Source organism: Triticum aestivum, chromosome 6A (genome assembly GCF_018294505.1).
Source record: "Triticum aestivum cultivar Chinese Spring chromosome 6A, IWGSC CS RefSeq v2.1, whole genome shotgun sequence".
Classification (NCBI taxonomy): Eukaryota; Viridiplantae; Streptophyta; class Magnoliopsida; order Poales; family Poaceae; genus Triticum; species Triticum aestivum.
The window spans coordinates 269,249,128-269,265,988 of record NC_057809.1 but is presented as its reverse complement, the minus strand read 5'-3'; positions in this window follow the sequence as shown (position 1 = coordinate 269,265,988).

The window sequence follows — 16,861 nt, the reverse complement described above, 5'->3', positions numbered from 1 at the left end:
CCAACCATATGAATTATGAGGACATCAATACCATTGTTACACCCACAACCCCTGCTGCTACACATAATGGACCAATTACTAAAGCTCGCGCACACCAATTGAATTATCAGGTACTTTCGTTTCTTGGTAACGATTCTAATGTTCATGAGAATATGATGCTGCCTAAATTGGATACATTTGTTTTGCTTACAAATGAAGGGCCTAGCTTGGACAAGAAAGATGAACCTTGGAACAAGTTCAAGCGTGGGATGATGGCATGCGCAAGGGAATCCAGAACGGAGTTACAAGTGATGATTTCAGGACTTTGAAGCCACCATAAGGAGTGGATGAAGCCTTGGACGAAATATACAAGATGCCACTTCATAAATTTCGTCCAGAGGCTATTTTAGGTGCTGCGTCACCTTATTATTGGGCCAGGCCCATGTATTTTCGAAATACTTAAGTATAGGCTGTTTTTAGAGTCCGTATGTGTGGGGAAACAAGAGTTAGGGTTGGTTTCGGACCCCTCCTCCAAGGGCCATGAAATCCCCCCTCTTCCTCCATATATACAGCCCTTAGGGCGTCGTTTAGACTTTCGGTTTTGTTTAGATTAAAGTTCGCCATAGCTGCAACTTCCCGTACTTCGTTTGTGTTCAATGACCAGACAAAGACGTCACAGAACCCCACCTTCATAAATAAAGCTTTCATCTTATATTCGCAATATCCAGATTGCAATCTCAGTTTCTTGCTTGTTCTTCGTTTGCTCGCAGGAAACAGACTCTCGTGGTCAGGTTGATCGTGCTCCGGCGTGGTCAATAACCCCTCGGAAGTTGGTTTAGCGATTGCTAAGGCGCGACGTCTCGCACGTTCGTAGTCGGATCATCAAGGTCGACTCCCACAGAAAACGATAGCCACCATCTCATTGAAACGTCGGGACACCTTTGCCTCTATCAAGTGGTATCAGATTTCCAGGTTGCTCGGTGAGATCTTACAGTTTTTCATAGTTTAGATCGAGTCTATTCTTCATACCTACAGTCCACGGGGAAAAAAGCCAAAAAAATTAGGGTTAGTTCATCATATCCGAACCAATCTGAGCCTTTGCATAGTCTTTTTAGAGTTTTGCTTTGTTGAATTTGCGGTTGCATCGTCGTGTCGAGTTGCTGGTCTTAGCGTCTAGTTCCTTAGAGTTTTGAGTTCTGTTCACAGGTTGTCACGCCACCGCCGCACCATCATCATCGCCCCTGCCATCTACCACCACCGCTTATCCGCCATCGATCCGTCTCCGTATACCACCACCAATCCGTCTCCATATACCATCACCAATCCGTATCCATATACCACCACCGCTGCCATATATCCACCACCAATCCGAGTTCCTTTCATATTAGGTTTGTTTTCGAGGTTCGTCTAATTTCCGATTCGTGTTTCCTTGCATTAGTAGGTTTCAAAAAAAAGAGTCTGGAGACCCCCGGGCAGTTTTTAGGCCAAAATTTTCACAGGCAAAAATATTTTTCCCTATCCTATTTTTAGGGTTTTCTGAGTCTTTTGAGCCACGTGCCATCATAGTGATATTTTGTCGCACTTTTTCGTCGTCCCTGCCCTGATTTCCAAAAAAAGTCAAAAAAAATTTCGTGCCCATCCTGTCAGTTTGACGAGGGAAGAGTTTTGAGACACTCGCCATTATAGTGATTTTTCGCAAAAAAAAAAGAGGAGCGCAAAAAAAGAGGAGCGCCAAAAAAAAGAGCGGAAAAAACATCCAGAGTGTGCTTTTCCCTTGTTTACGTGCATCGTCGTGATTTTGTTAGTTTTCTAAGCTCGCGTCTCTAGCACGGTCTAGCCTAGGACCAGCACAGTACCGTCGTTGAGCGTTTATTCAAGTTTGCATCTCTGAATTGTTTATTGCTGACCCTTTTTGCTACCATATTATAAGCCTTCCCAGCTCCACATACATCTATGTCGTGCGTTTGACTCTCCCTGGTAATTGCTCTATCCAAGCTTTAAGAGTTTTGACTACGACGGTTGCCGATCACCGCCTGCTTCTGGGTAAGAACTGGTAAGAATTTGAGATTTGCTTGACGGATTTGTGACATCCACCACCACCTCTTGTTAGTAGTTTGTAGGATCACATTCTTGTGTGTTTCTATTGCTGCTAACCATGGCAGGATCACAAGCCGACGAGACTGACTGGGAGAACATGACGAATAAGGAGTTGCATGATAAATTTCAGCAAATGATGAGTGGACAGGTGCAAGATGTGCTAAACAGATTTGAAGAGGCCATGGAGAAGATAGATGGCATGGAGAAGACTTTCGAAACAAAGCTCGATAACAAGTTTAATGAATTGCTCGCGTGTCTTCCACCACCACCACCGGCTACCCCTAACGCACCTCTACAATAACAACAACAACGTCGCTTTCCAAATCAAGTGGGACGAGCACAGCGTGTTCCCATTGACCCTGGGCAAAATTCTGGTACCGTTGTTGATGCTTTTGCCGCTCCTGCTGCTACTGCAGAGGTGGAGGACCATTACGAGGATGAGGTTGACCAAAATCAGAACTACGTGCAACCACCAGCACCACCGCCACTAGGTCGTCCTCATGCATATCATCGCAACGGTAGGGCTGCACCACCACCTGGGGTACATGATCATCTTCCTAAACTAAAATTGAATATTTCACCATTTGAGGGTAGATATGTTCTTGATATATATCTTAATTGGGAGTTAGAAACTGAACAACGATTTACATGTTTAAAATATCCTGAGGAGAGACGTGTTCCTGCTGCTGTTTGTGCTTTCACTAGCTTTGCATGTGTTTGGTGGTCTGAATATTGTAGATTATATCCTATTCCAACTACTTGGGCTGCTTTGAAAATTGCTATGCATACTCGTTGGGTTCCACCATATTATCAACGTGAATTACCTAAAAAATTGCAGCATTTAAGACAAGGAAAAAATTATGTAGAAGAATATTATCAAGAATTACAAAATGGCATGATTAGATGTGGTATTGTTGAGGAGAATGAAGCTATGCTTGCACGTTTTATGGGTGGATTGAATGGAGAGATTCAGACCATTCTAGAGTATAAGGAGTATACTAATATCACTCGTTTATTCCATCTTGCTTGTAAAGCTGAACGTGAAGTGTAGAATCGATAGGAATTGGCGCAAACTAACTTTTTTGCAGGTCGATCTTCATCATGGACACAACGTGCATCCTCTACTTCCACTCCACCAGCAACTCCATCAGGTGCCACCTCCAGCCGTGATACAAGAAAGCAGGCACAACCACCACTATCTGCCAAGAGCACACCTGCCGGACCTGCGCAAAGCTCTTCTTTTCTTTGTCCATGGCATCAACAGGGCACACAAGTGATATTATTTGTCGTCATTGTAAGGGAAGAGGACATTTTGCGAGAGAATGCCAATCTCAGTGTGTGATGATTGCTACTGAGGATGGTGGGTATGAGTCAGCTCGTGACTATGATGAGGAGACTTTGGCTCTTATTACACATGAAGAACACGGTGGAGAGGATTCTTATTATGAGACGCAATACATGGCTGCTGAAGATGCTGACAGGTATGAATGTTTAGTTGCTCAACGTGTTCTGAGTGTGTAGGTTACACAAGCTGAGGAAAATCATAGGCATAATTTGTTCCATACAAAGGGAGTTGTGAAGGAATGTTCTGTTCGCGTCATCATAGATGGAGGGAGCTGTAATAACTTGGCTAGCATGGAGATGGTGGAGAAGCTATCTCTCACCACAAGACCACATCCACATCCTTACAACATTCAATGGTTCAACAACAGTGGCAAGGTTAAGGTAACACGTACTGTTCGTGTGCATTTTAGTATCTCTACATATGCTGATTATGTTGATTGTGATGTGGTACCTATGCAGGCATGTTCCTTATTACTTGGTAGACCATGGCAATTTGATAAAAATTCTGTACACCATGGTAGAAACAATCAGTATACTGTTGTTCATAAGGATAAAAATATTACCTTGCTTCCTATGACTCCTGATTCCATTTTGAAAGATGATATTAATAGAGCTAATAACGCAAAACAGGAGAAAAATAAAAGTGAAAATCAGATTGTGGCAAAAGAATTTGAGCAACAAATGCAGCCTAATAATAAACCATCTAGTGTTGCTTCTGAAATTAAATTTAAAAGTGCATGTTTACTTGCCACCAAATCTGATATTGATGATTTAGATTTTAGCAAATCTGGTTGCTATGCTTTTGTGTGCAAAGAGGCATTATTTTCCTTCGAGGACATGCCTTCCTCTTTGCCTCCTGCTGTCACTAACATTTTGCAGGAGTTCGCTGACGTATTTCCACAAGACGTGCCACCAGTATTACCACCTATTCGGGGGATTGAGCATCAAATTGACTTAATTCCCGGTGCATCATTACCCAACCATGCACCATACCGTACCAATCCAGAGGAGACGAAGGAGATTATGTGTCAAGTACAAGAACTGCTCGACAAAGGTTATATACGCGAATCCCTGAGTCCTTGTGCTGTTCCTATCATTTTAGCGCCGAAAAAGGATGGTACGTCGCATATGTGCGTTGATTGTAGAGGCATTAATAATATTACTATTCGTTATCGTCATCCTATTCCTAGGCTAGATGATATGCTTGATTAATTGAGTGGCTCTACAATATTCTCCAAAGTAGATTTGCGTAGTGGATACCATCAAATTCGTATAAAATTGGGAGATGAATGGAAAACAACATTTAAAACTAAGTTTGGATTATATGAGTGGTTAGTCATGCCTTTTGGGTTAACTAATGCACCTAGTACTTTCATGAGGTTAATGTATGAAGTTTTACGTGCTTTCATTGGACGATTTGTGGTAGTTTACTTTGATGACATATTGATTTATAGCAAATCTTTGGAGGAACATTTGGAACACTTACGTGCTGTTTTTATTGCTCTACGTGATGCACGTTTGTTTGGTAACCTTGGAAAGTGCACATTTTGCACCGACCGATTATCTTTTCTTGGCTATGTTGTTACTCCACAGGGAATTGAAATTGATAAAGCCAAGATTGCAGCCTAAAACGGTCACACAAGTGAGGAGTTTCCTTGGCCCCGCTGGTTTCCATAGGCGTTTTGTGAGAGCTTTCAGCACCATTGCTGCACCTCCCAACGAGCTTACAAAGAAGGATGTTCCTTTTGTTTGGGGTACCGCACAGGAAGAAGCCTTCATGGTGTTGAAAGATAAGTTGACACATGCTCCTTTACTCCAACTTCCTGATTTCAATAAGACTTTTGAGCTTGAATGTGATGCTAGTGGAATTGGATTAGGAGGTGTGTTATTAGATGGCAAACCTGTTGCATACTTTTCTGAGAAATTGAGTGGGCCTAGTCTGAACTATTCTACTTATGATAAAGAATTATATGCTCTTGTTCGGACCTTAGAAACATGGCAACATTATTTATGGCCAAAGGAATTTGTTATACATTCTGAGCATGAATCTTTGCAGCACATTAAAAGTCAAGCAAAACTAAACCGTAGACATGCTAAATGGGTTGAATTCATTGAGACTTTCCCTTATGTCATTAAACACAAGAAGGGTAAAGAAAATGTTATTGCTGATGCATTATCTCGTTGTTATACTGTGCTTTCAAAACTTGACTTTAAAATATTTGGTTTGGAGACCATCAAAGATCAATATGTGCATGATGCTGAATTTAAAGATGTATCGCAGAATTGTAAGGAAGGGAGAACTTGGAACAAGTTCGTTCTTAACGATGGATTTGTCTTTCGTGCTAACAAGCTATGCATTCCAGCTAGCTCCGTTCGTCTTTTGTTGTTGCAGGAGGCGCATGGAGGAGGATTAATGGGACACTTTGGCATCAAGAAGATGGAGGATATACTTGCTACACATTTCTTTGGCCAAAGATGAGACGGGATGTTGAGCGTTTTGTTGCTCGCTGCACTACATGTCAAAAAGCTATGTCACGACTCAATCGTCATGGTTTATATATGCCTTTGCCTGTACCTAGTGTTCCTTGGGAGGATATATCTATGGACTTTGTTTTAGGTTTACCTCGAACAAAGAAGGGGAGGGATAGCATATTTGTTGTCGTGGATAGGTTCTCGAAAATGGCACACTTTATACCATGTCATAAAAGCGATGATGCTGTTAATGTTGCTGATTTGTTCTTTCATGAAATTATTCGCTTGCATGGTGTGCCAAATACTATTGTTTTAGATCGTGATACTAAATTTCTTAGCCACTTTTGGAGATGTTTATGAGCTAAGTTGGGGACTAAACTGCTTTTTAGTACTACTTGTCACCCCCAAACTGATGGACAAACTGAAGTAGTCAATAGAACATTGTCTACTATGCTTAGGGCTGTTTTGAAGAATAACAAGAAAATGTGGGAAGAATGCTTGCCTCATATTGAATTTGCTTATAATCGTTCATTGCATTCTACTACTAAGATGTGCCCTTTTGAAATTGTGTATGGTTTCCTACCTCATGCACCTATTGATTTGTTGCCTCTTCCATCTTCGGAGAAGGTTAATTTTGATGCTAAAGAACATGTTGAATTGATTTTTAAAATGCATGAGTTAACTAAGGAAAAAATTGAGCATATGAATGCTAAATATAAACTTGCTGGAGATAAGGGTAGAAAACATGTTGTGTTTGCACCTGGAGATCTTGTTTGGTTACATTTGCGTAAGGATAGATTTCCTAATTTGCGCAAATCAAAGCTAATGCCACGTGCTCATGGTCCTTTTAAGGTGTTAGAGAAAATAAATGATAATGCATATAAACTTGAGCTGCCTGCAGATTTTGGGGTTAGTCCTACTTTTAACATTGCAGATTTGAAGCCTTATTTGGGTGAGGACGATGAACTTTCGTCGAGGACGACTTCATTTCAAGAAGGGGATGATGAGGACATCAATACCATTGTTACACCCACAGCCCCTGCTGCTATACATATGAACCAATTACTAAAGCTCGCGCACGCCAATTGAATTATCAGGTACTTTCGTTTCTTGGTAACGATTCTAATGTTCATGAGAATATGATACTGCCTAAATTGTATACATTTGTTTTGCTTACAAATGAAGGGCCTAGCTTGGACAAGAAATACGAACCTTGAAACAAGTTCAAGCGTGGAGATGATGGCATGCACAAGGGGATCCAGAACGGAGTTACAAGTGATGATTTCAGGACTTTGAAGCCACCATAAGGAGTGCATGAAGCCTTGGACGAAATATACAGGATGCCACTTCATAAATTTCGTCCAGAGGCTATTTTAGGTGCTGCGTCACCTTATTATTGGGCCAGACCCATGTATTTTCGAAATACTTAAGTATAGGCTGTTTTTAGAGTCCATATGTGTGGGGAAACAAGAGTTAGGGTTGGTTTCGGACCCCTCCTCCAAGGGCCACGAAATCCCCCTCTTCCTCCATATATACAGCCCTTAGGGCGTCGTTTAGACTTTGGGTTTTGTTTAGATTAAAGTTTGGCATAGCTGCAACTTCGCGTACTTCGTTTGTGTTCAACGACCAGACAAAGACGTCACAGAACCCAACCTTGATCAATAAAGCTTTCATCATATATTCTCAATATCCAGATTGCAATCTCAGTTTCTTGCTTGTTCTTCGTTTGCTCACAGGAAACAGACCCTCGGAAGTTGGTTTAGCGATTGCTCCAGCATGGTCAATAACCCCTCGGAAGTTGGTTTAGCGATTGCTAAGGCGCGACGTCTCGCATGTTCATAGTCGGATCGTCAAGGTCGACTCCCACAAAAAACGATAGCCACCATCTCATCAAAACATCGGGACACCTTTGCCTCTATCAATGAATCTTGATCTCTAGCCTTCCCCGAGTTGCTTTCTACTCAAATCATCTTTCCACCAAATCCAAATCTGTGTGAGAGAGTTGAGTTTTGGGGAGACTATCATTTGAAGCACAAGAGCAAGGAGTTCATCATCAACACACCATCTATTACCTTTTGGAGAGTGGTGTCTTCAAGATTGGTTAGGTGTCACTTGGGAGCCTCCGACAAGAGTGTGGAGTTGAACCAAGGAGTTTGTACGGGCAAGGAGATCGCCTACTTCGTGAAGATCTACCCTAGTGAGGCAAGTCCTTCGTGAGCGATGGCCATGGTGGGATAGACAAGGTTGCTTCTTCATGGACCCTTCATAGGTGGAGCCCTCCGTGGACTCGCGCAACCGTTACCCTTTGTGGGTTCAAGTCTCCATCAACGTGGATGTATGATAGCACCACCTATCAGAACCACGCAAAAAATCTCCGGGTCTACATTGCGTTTGCTCCCTCCAAACCCCTCCATTTACCCACATGTGCAATGTTTTACATTCTGTTGCTATACTCTTAGACTTGCATGTGTAGGTTGATTGCTTGACTTGTGCTAAGTTGCTAAATTCTACCAAGACTTAAAATTGGGAAAAGGATAGATTTTTATTTGGTCAAGTAGTCTAATCAGCCCCCCATTATTGGGAAAAGGATAGATTTTTATTTCGATGCTACAAGTGGTATCAGAGCTTTGGTCTCCTTCTTGCTTGATTTCCATAGCTTTTGGTGATCATAGCCTTGGTTTCACAACCTAGGAGAGTATGGTTTCTAGCGAGGGAAATTACCACCATAAAAGTCCTTACTTTGATGGTACAAATTTTGATAGTTGGAAGCCTAAGATGAAAATGCATATTCTTGGACATAACCCTGCCGTTTAGGCTATTGTGTGTATTGGCTTGCAAGGTGAATTCTTTGATGGGAGAAAACCGAACCGTGAAGCTACCGCACAAGAGTTGAAGATGCTGCAATACAATGCTCAAGGTTGCGGTATCCTCTTCAACGAATTGTGCCCCGAATAATTCATCAAAATCAGCCGTCTTGAGAATGCAAATGAAATTTAGGATACTTTGATTGATATGCACGAGGGTACCGACTCCGTCAAGAATCCAAATTGGATGTGCTTCAAAGTCAACTTGCCAAGTTCAAAATGAAGGATGGGGAAGGTGTCACTGAAATGTACTCTTGGCTTTCTCCCATGACAAATGCGATTGCCGGCTTAGGAAGTGACGAAATGACTGATAGATTCGTCATCAAGAAGATCCTACGAGACTTGGATGGAAAATATGGCACCATGTGCACATTGATCCAAATGATGCCCAATTACAAAGATCTCAAGCCAACGAAAGTCATTGGAAGAATTGTTGCTCATGAGATGTCACTCAAGGATAAGGAAGAGTTTCACAACAAGTCTAGTGGTGCTTACAAAGCCTCATGTGATGCTCCTACGTCATCAAGTGAGAAAAAAACCTTCAATGAGGAATTGAGCCTAATGGTGAAGAACTTCAACAAGTTCTACAAGAGTATAAGAAAGGAAAGAAGTTCCAAGTCAAGGTCCTACAATGACAAAAGATCTTCGAGTCATGAACGTAATTGCTACAATTGTGGAAGATATGGACACTACTCCAACGAGTGTACGACTCCCTACAAACGAAGAGAAGATTAACCCAAAAAGAGAAGTATAAGAGAAGAATCACCACCAAGAGAAAGAAGGAGTAGAGATGATCGTTATGAACAAAGAAGATCACGAAGAAGCAAGGATTCAGAAAGGAATGACAAGTCATCAAGGAGCTACACAAAATGAAGACATCAAGCTCATGTTGGTGAATGGGTATCCGGCTCCGACTCCGACAACTACTCTAAGAGAAGTTATCACTCTGACTCCGAATATACTCAAGATGAAGGTGTTGCCGGTCTAGCACTTGTGTCAACTAACTCCTACGACATATTTGACTCACCAAATGAAGGAATTGGAAGATGCTTCATGGCTAAAGGCCCAAAGGTATCACACCCCGAGTATGTTGATTTCAATAGTGATGAAGATGATTTGCTAGGTGATGATGATTTACTTGTTGACAACTCTAGTGATGAAAATTGTGATGAACTTGCTATTAATCATGTTAATCAAGATAAAATGAATGATGATGATAAGAAGGAGATTGAGCATCTAACTAAAGAACTAAACACTCTTAAGTTATCTCATGAAACTACCTGGAAGATCATTGAGAACTTTAAAGACTCATGAGAAGTTACGCTTTGAAAAGCTCAACCTTGAGTAAGAGCATGGGTTCTTAAAAGCAATCAATGATGATTGTCGCAAGGAAAGTTCTTCTTACATTGCCAAGCGTTTACTCTTGTCTACTTGCATGCCACAAGTTAAATCTAGCAACAAGAGTAAGAAGGATTCTTCTTCTAGTAGTAAAAATAATCATGTCAAATCCAATGTTGTTGCTTCTAGTAGTTCTCTTGATTCCACTAATGATTCTCTTAGCCAAGTTACACTTGAGCAAGAAAATAGCTTATTGAAGGGAATTATAGAGAAATGTGTTTATAAGAGCCTTGCTGGGAGTAAGGAATTTGAGGAAATTGTACGCAAGCAAGGAAGGCACCGGAAGAATCAATGTATTGGTTTTGAACGAAAGTTCAATGCCAATGGAGTTGAGTGGGAAAAAGATCAATACCCCAAGACGATGTTTGTTCCTCAACAAGAGAAGTGATCCTACTTCTTTCCAAGGGACACAAGCTCAACATGATCTTCCACCACAAGACCATAAGCAAAAGGTCAAGGACAAGCTTCAAGAGGAGATTGATGCAATTGAAGAAGCTCTTAAGGCCTTGCTCAAGTGGTTTCCCAAGACTACATCTAGTTCTACTTCATCAAGTATGACTACAACTCCAAGGATTCCCGTCAAGATGACATGGATCCTGAAGAAGAAGAACTAGAGAGTTCTTGAGGGTGACTCCGCCAACATACTTTACTCATATCATCTTGGCAAGGACAAGTGCAAACAACTTCCACATCTGGCACTAGTTCAAGGAGTCATAAACCCTCTTGTTGGTAAGAAAAGGGACAAGGTGACCTAATTCTTTCATGGACATCATATTGTGTGTATATCACTCTATGTCTATCGATGGGCTTGTTTGTTCCTTGTGGGACTAACCCGTGTAGGTATTGAAAGTGCAACTCACTCCAATGGATTGCTTCAAATGATCTACATCAACATTGAGCATCAACATCTTCAACATCTACATGAAGTCATCATCGACAAAACCCAAGGTTAGTTCATACCTCCTAGGGGGGATATCACATCTAGGGGGAACTTTACTCTAACAATTTAGCTAAAGCAACTCTAATGGTGTGAACACAACAATGATTTATGTAAAAGTGGTAACCCCACTTGTGCTTAAACGATGACTATGACCTATGATCAAATGTCCTCATTTGACTCCTCAGTCAATATAGTCATATATAGATGACCTAGTCATCGCCAATTTCCTGATAGATGCTAGAGTGTTTGTGCATGCTTTGTCACATATTTCATTTGCCATTTTATTGTGTGAGCATGTTGATTTCATATTTTACTCATTCGAGGACGTCCACTTTTTGTTTTGATTGTTTGGCTCTTTCTCATTTGCCAAGTGATGGACAAGAATGCCTAAGAACTTTCTCTAGCTATTTATGCTTTTCTCGTCTCAAACTCTATTCATGCTACATCACAAAGTTTGATCAAGTCAGATAAGAACCACTTTGCGTGAGGAGCACTCGGAGTCCCTAATTCGTCATAGACTTAAACTTCCAAAACCACTCTGTGCATTTTGGTCTGACCGATTCATCCACTTCGGTCACACCGAGTTCACCGAGTTGATCTAGGTTTTCAATCTCGGTGCAACCGATTTCAACTTTTCGGTCAAACCGAGTTGAAGTAAACGCTTGCGATTCTGCATCTCGGTGCCACCGAGTTGTTCCACTCGGTCACACCGACAGGGTCAGGATATATAAGCCCACGGGTGAGATTTTGGAAATTTCTTGAGACCTCCTTAGGCTGCGCATGTCCTGCTCTGCCACCTCGGGTCTCCAAATCATCCTCTCATTGCCAGCGACCTCCTGCCACTGGTTTCCGTTGCCGTCAATGGGATTCAACCCCACCATTGCCGCTGTAGCGAACTCACCGCCGAACTAGGGGATGAGTTTGACCTTTTGTGTTAATTCCTTACTGATAGAGGCGAAGGTGTCCCGATGTTTCGATGAGATGATGGCTATCGTTTCTGTGGGAGTCGACCTTGACGATCCGACTACGAACGTGGGAGACGTCGCGCCTTAGCAATCGCTAAACCAACTTCCGAGGGGTTATTGACCACGCCGGAGCACGATCAACCTGACCACGAGGGTCTGTTTCCTGTGAGCAAACAAAGAACAAGCAAGAAACTGATATTGCAATCTGGATATTGAGAATATAAGATGAAAGCTTTATTGATCAAGGTGGGGTTCTGTGACGTCTTGGTCTGGTCATTGGACACAAACGAAGTACGCGAAGTTGCAGCTATGGCAAACTTTTTATCTAAACAAAACCCTAGGAAAAAGCTACTAGATGCATCTACTTATATAGGAGCAAGGGGTGGCGGCCAAGGAGGTGGGAGGACGTCCCAAGGAAGCCTAAAACTAACCCTAGGTCGTACAAGGCTCATGGGCCCAAGTGGAGGTGATGCAACACCTTTGGGCTTGTAGTTTGACTCGGATTTTGCTGCAACGTCAGATTGTTTCGTGCATAACTCAATGCTCCGGACGAATTTGAAGGTGAATCCAATTGGGTTGGAAAGAGCACGAAATCTAGTTTCCAACAAAAAAACGAATCACCCAATTTGGAGTCCGTATGAAAAAGTTGTTGGCGTTTTGAGTCAGGTATGTCTGTGCAGTCCGAATCTGAATCCAGAACGTGAGAGACTTGGACTCTATCTTCTCTTGGTCCAAAAGTGACGTGACAATACTTTTTGAATAGAACCTAAAATTCTTCTTTTCCCTTATCTTCATATGTGGATTGTACAAATGTTCCATACACCTGCAATTAGACAAAACACAAAAGTGTGTGAAGTATTTTTATTCTGGATAACATAAATAGATTATTGAATAGTTTGCATTAGAAATCACCTAACAAATATGCATGTATGAAGTATTTTTTGTCGTATCCAAAGTAGTCATGTCCTCATCATCCTCCCCTTCTTGAAAACCAAGCCGTCCTCGGTCTTGATTAATCTGAAATGTGGCTAACAAAAGAGACAAGGTGTACATGTTGTATATGTATATGTCATCCATTTTAACTTCCCTTGATTTTTGCACATATGACACATGTATAGATGAGTAACTTTCATAGTTCATAAAATCTAAAGCCAAAAATTTATCACAAGAATTAGAAGGCATGAAAATATTGCAACTCAGTTTGCACAGATAAGTGAAGCTCTTATTCATTTCAAAAGATTGGCAATGTTCATCATTAAACCATCCTAAATTTGGTGAATAAACCTTACTTGCATCAAATTTACATTCTACAACATGCTTAAATAAGCAAACATGCAATAAGTCATTGGACACAGATTCATCACCAAGATTAGAGGTCATATCAAAATGATTAAACATTGGTTATTTTGCATCAATAGTTAATTCAATGGGTGCACCCAAAATTGTTGATATTTCAGTTGTTTGATCACATGACGCATTCATGACAGTAACAAGATTCTCTAAAATAGGTGGTGTGCTCAAATCAACAGGTAACTCAACACATGATGCATTCAAGTTAACTAGGCATACATCATTCTCATGTGAAGTTATATCATCAATACATTTACTGTTACCTTGTCGCAGAGATGTAGCTGATGTAGGTACGGACATTGACAATGTATCATACTCTTGAGATGATGTCGCGCTCACAATCCAAGGTGGGGCTGCTCTAGTAGGTGCAACGGTGGAGTAACCAACCGGCGGTGGTGAGCATGAACTAGAATAGTAGTTGTTGTAGTCACCCAATGCATCCTCCTGTATCTGTCTCGCAAAGGTACAAGCACGGACATACATACCAGTAATGCAACAAGGAGTATACTGAAATCTTGCCTGAATATCATGGTTCAAACCACCAAAAAATATATTCATTGTATCATCCTCAGATCCTTCTATGTCACAATGATGCATATAAGATTTGAACTCTTGGTAGTAAGCATGAACAGTGTTGTTGCCTTGTTTAAATTGTTCAAATTTGTGAAGCAATTTACGAGGATAGTAAGGAGGGAAAAATTGTTGTCTCATTACAACTTTCAAAACTTTCCAAGTTGTGGGTTGGTTATCAATGTTTTTCTTACAATGTACACTCCACCAAACAGAAGCAAAACCAGTAAATGCTCTAGTGGTAGCTCGTACTCTCTCAAGTTCAGAAAAATCATGGTGACTAAAAACTTGTTCAACTTCAAGCTCCCAAGCTAGATAAATAGAAGGATTAAATCTACCCTCAAATGATGGTAAAGAGATAACCTGACCATATGCTTGTGTGTGTTGTCCCAACTCTCGTGATGGTGAAGATGTGTCTGTCATACAAGAACTTCTATCTCCAGAACCTGTCATGATTAGTAGAAACAAGAAACAAAATTCAAGAATAATGTTCCTATGAACTACTAGGATATGGTGGTAAAACGCTCACAGTATAACAAATATCAATATCTTACAAGTTCTTACCATGCAGCAGGTGGTGACAGGCAACCAGCAGTGTCAAATAACTCCAAAGATTGTGTAAAGAGATTGCCAGTGGAACGTATGTATACACGGTGTAGAAATATGTGGAGCTGGGTTGGCTATATATGGTAGCAAAAGATTAGTAATAATCAATTCAAAGATGCAATGTTGAATAAACGCTCAACGACGGTACTGTGCTGGTCCTAGGCTAGATCGGACTAGAGACGCGAGCCTAGAACACTAATGAGGTCACGCCATAGCACAACTAGCATCAATAAAAGATAAGAAGTAGCTCTGGACAGCAAAATATAAGTGAAGATCACAATAGCCGTAAAGATAATGATGTGAAACAACAGCCAAGCAGGATATATCAACAACTTTGTCTCCAACTTTCCTCTGAAAAAGTTTGTGCCAATTTTTTGATATTTTTTTTCAAGAATGGTATTGACTCAAGCTTTCAAATGCAAAAGGAATACCTCAATTCCAAATTGATATGAGGAGTCAAAAAATTCGAAAATTGGCGTGAAAAACTAGAATAAGCTGTGTTCATGCACTTCGGAGAGAAAAAAGACCTATTTAGGAGCTGATTTTGAGGTACCAAATATTGAACTTGCTTTTGCAACTATTTATATGCGTCTCGTCGCTAGCTTTCATTTTAGTACTTGCGGAGCCAAAACGGACTTCGTATGAGGAAGTTATGCCTGTTTTACTGAACAATGCACAAAACAGATTCCAATCCGAATTCAACTACGAGATTGAGTCTAGATATATCCGAATTTATTTCTCCTCTCTTTGATTTCCTCACACTTTTTTTCTTTTTCTTTCTTTTTTTCTTTGACTTTTTTTTCTCTCCCTCTTTCCGAAACAAACTAGATAAGATGTAAATTGGATCAAGCGAAAATGGGAACGATCTCAACTATGATTATGACAATGAACGATGGGTAGCACGTGGAGGAAATTGATGGATGGGTGGTGGACAGCGGAAGGGATAATGATGCAGCGGCGGCGTGACTAATATGCAGAGAACTCCAAACTCTAAACGAACTAGACAGTAAGACCAGCAACTCGACACGACGATGCAACCGATAATTCAACTATGCAAGCAATGAAAAGAAAATTGTAAAGGCTCGGACTGGTTTGGGCAAAGGATGAATAGATCTAACTTTTTTGTGGATTTTTCTTGGACAATAGGTAAGAAAAAAAATCTAGTCTAGGAAAAACTAGAAATTCTCACCGAGCAACCTGAAAACGGATACCACTTGATAGAGGCGAAGGTGTCCCGATGTTTCGATGAGATGGTGGCTATCGTTTCTGTGGGAGTCGACCTTGACGATCCGACTACGAACGTGCGAGACGTCGCGCCTTAGCAATCGCTAAACCAACTTCCGAGGGATTATTGACCACGCCAGAGCACGATCAACCTGACCACGAGGGTCTGTTTCCTGCGAGAAAACGAAGAACAAGCAAGAAACTGAGATTGCAATCTGGATATTGCGAATATAATATGAAAGCTTTATTGATCAAGGTGGGGTTCTGTGACATCTTGGTCTAGTCGTTGGACACAAACGAAGTACGCGAAGTTGCAGCTATGGCGAACTTTTAATCTAAACAAAACCCAAGGAAAAGGCTACTAGATGGATCTACTTCTATAGGAGCAAGGGGTGGCGGCCAAGGAGGTGGGAGGACGTCCCAAGGCAGCCTAAAACTAACCCTAGGTCGTACAAGGCTCATGGGCTCAAGTGGAGGTGATGCAACACCTTTGGGCTTGTAGTTTGACTCGGATTCTGCTGCAATGTCAGATTGTTTCGTCCATAACTCAACGCTCTGGACGAATTTGAAGGTGAATCCAATTGGGCTGGAAAGAGCACGAAATCTAGTTTCTAACAAAAAAAGAATCACCCAATTCGGAGTCTGTTTGAAAAAGTTGTTGGCGTTTTGAGTTAGGTATGTCTAGCAATCCGAATCTGAATCCAGAACATGAGAGACTTGGACTCTATCTTCTCTTGGTCCAAAAGTGACGTGAGAGGACTTTTTTAACAGAACCTAAACTTCTTATTTTTCCCTTATCTTCATATGTGGATTGTACAAATGTTCCATACACCTGCAATTAGCCAAAACACAAAAGTGTGTGAAGTATTTTTATTCTGGATAACATAAATAGATTATTGAATAGTTTGCATTAGAAATCACTTGACAAATATGCATGTATGCAATATTTTTTGTCGTATCCAAGGTAGTCATGTTCTCATCACTTACACCGATTCTTAGCACAACGCAATGTCATTTCTTTACCATGTCTGAAAACAATCCATCCAGAGAAA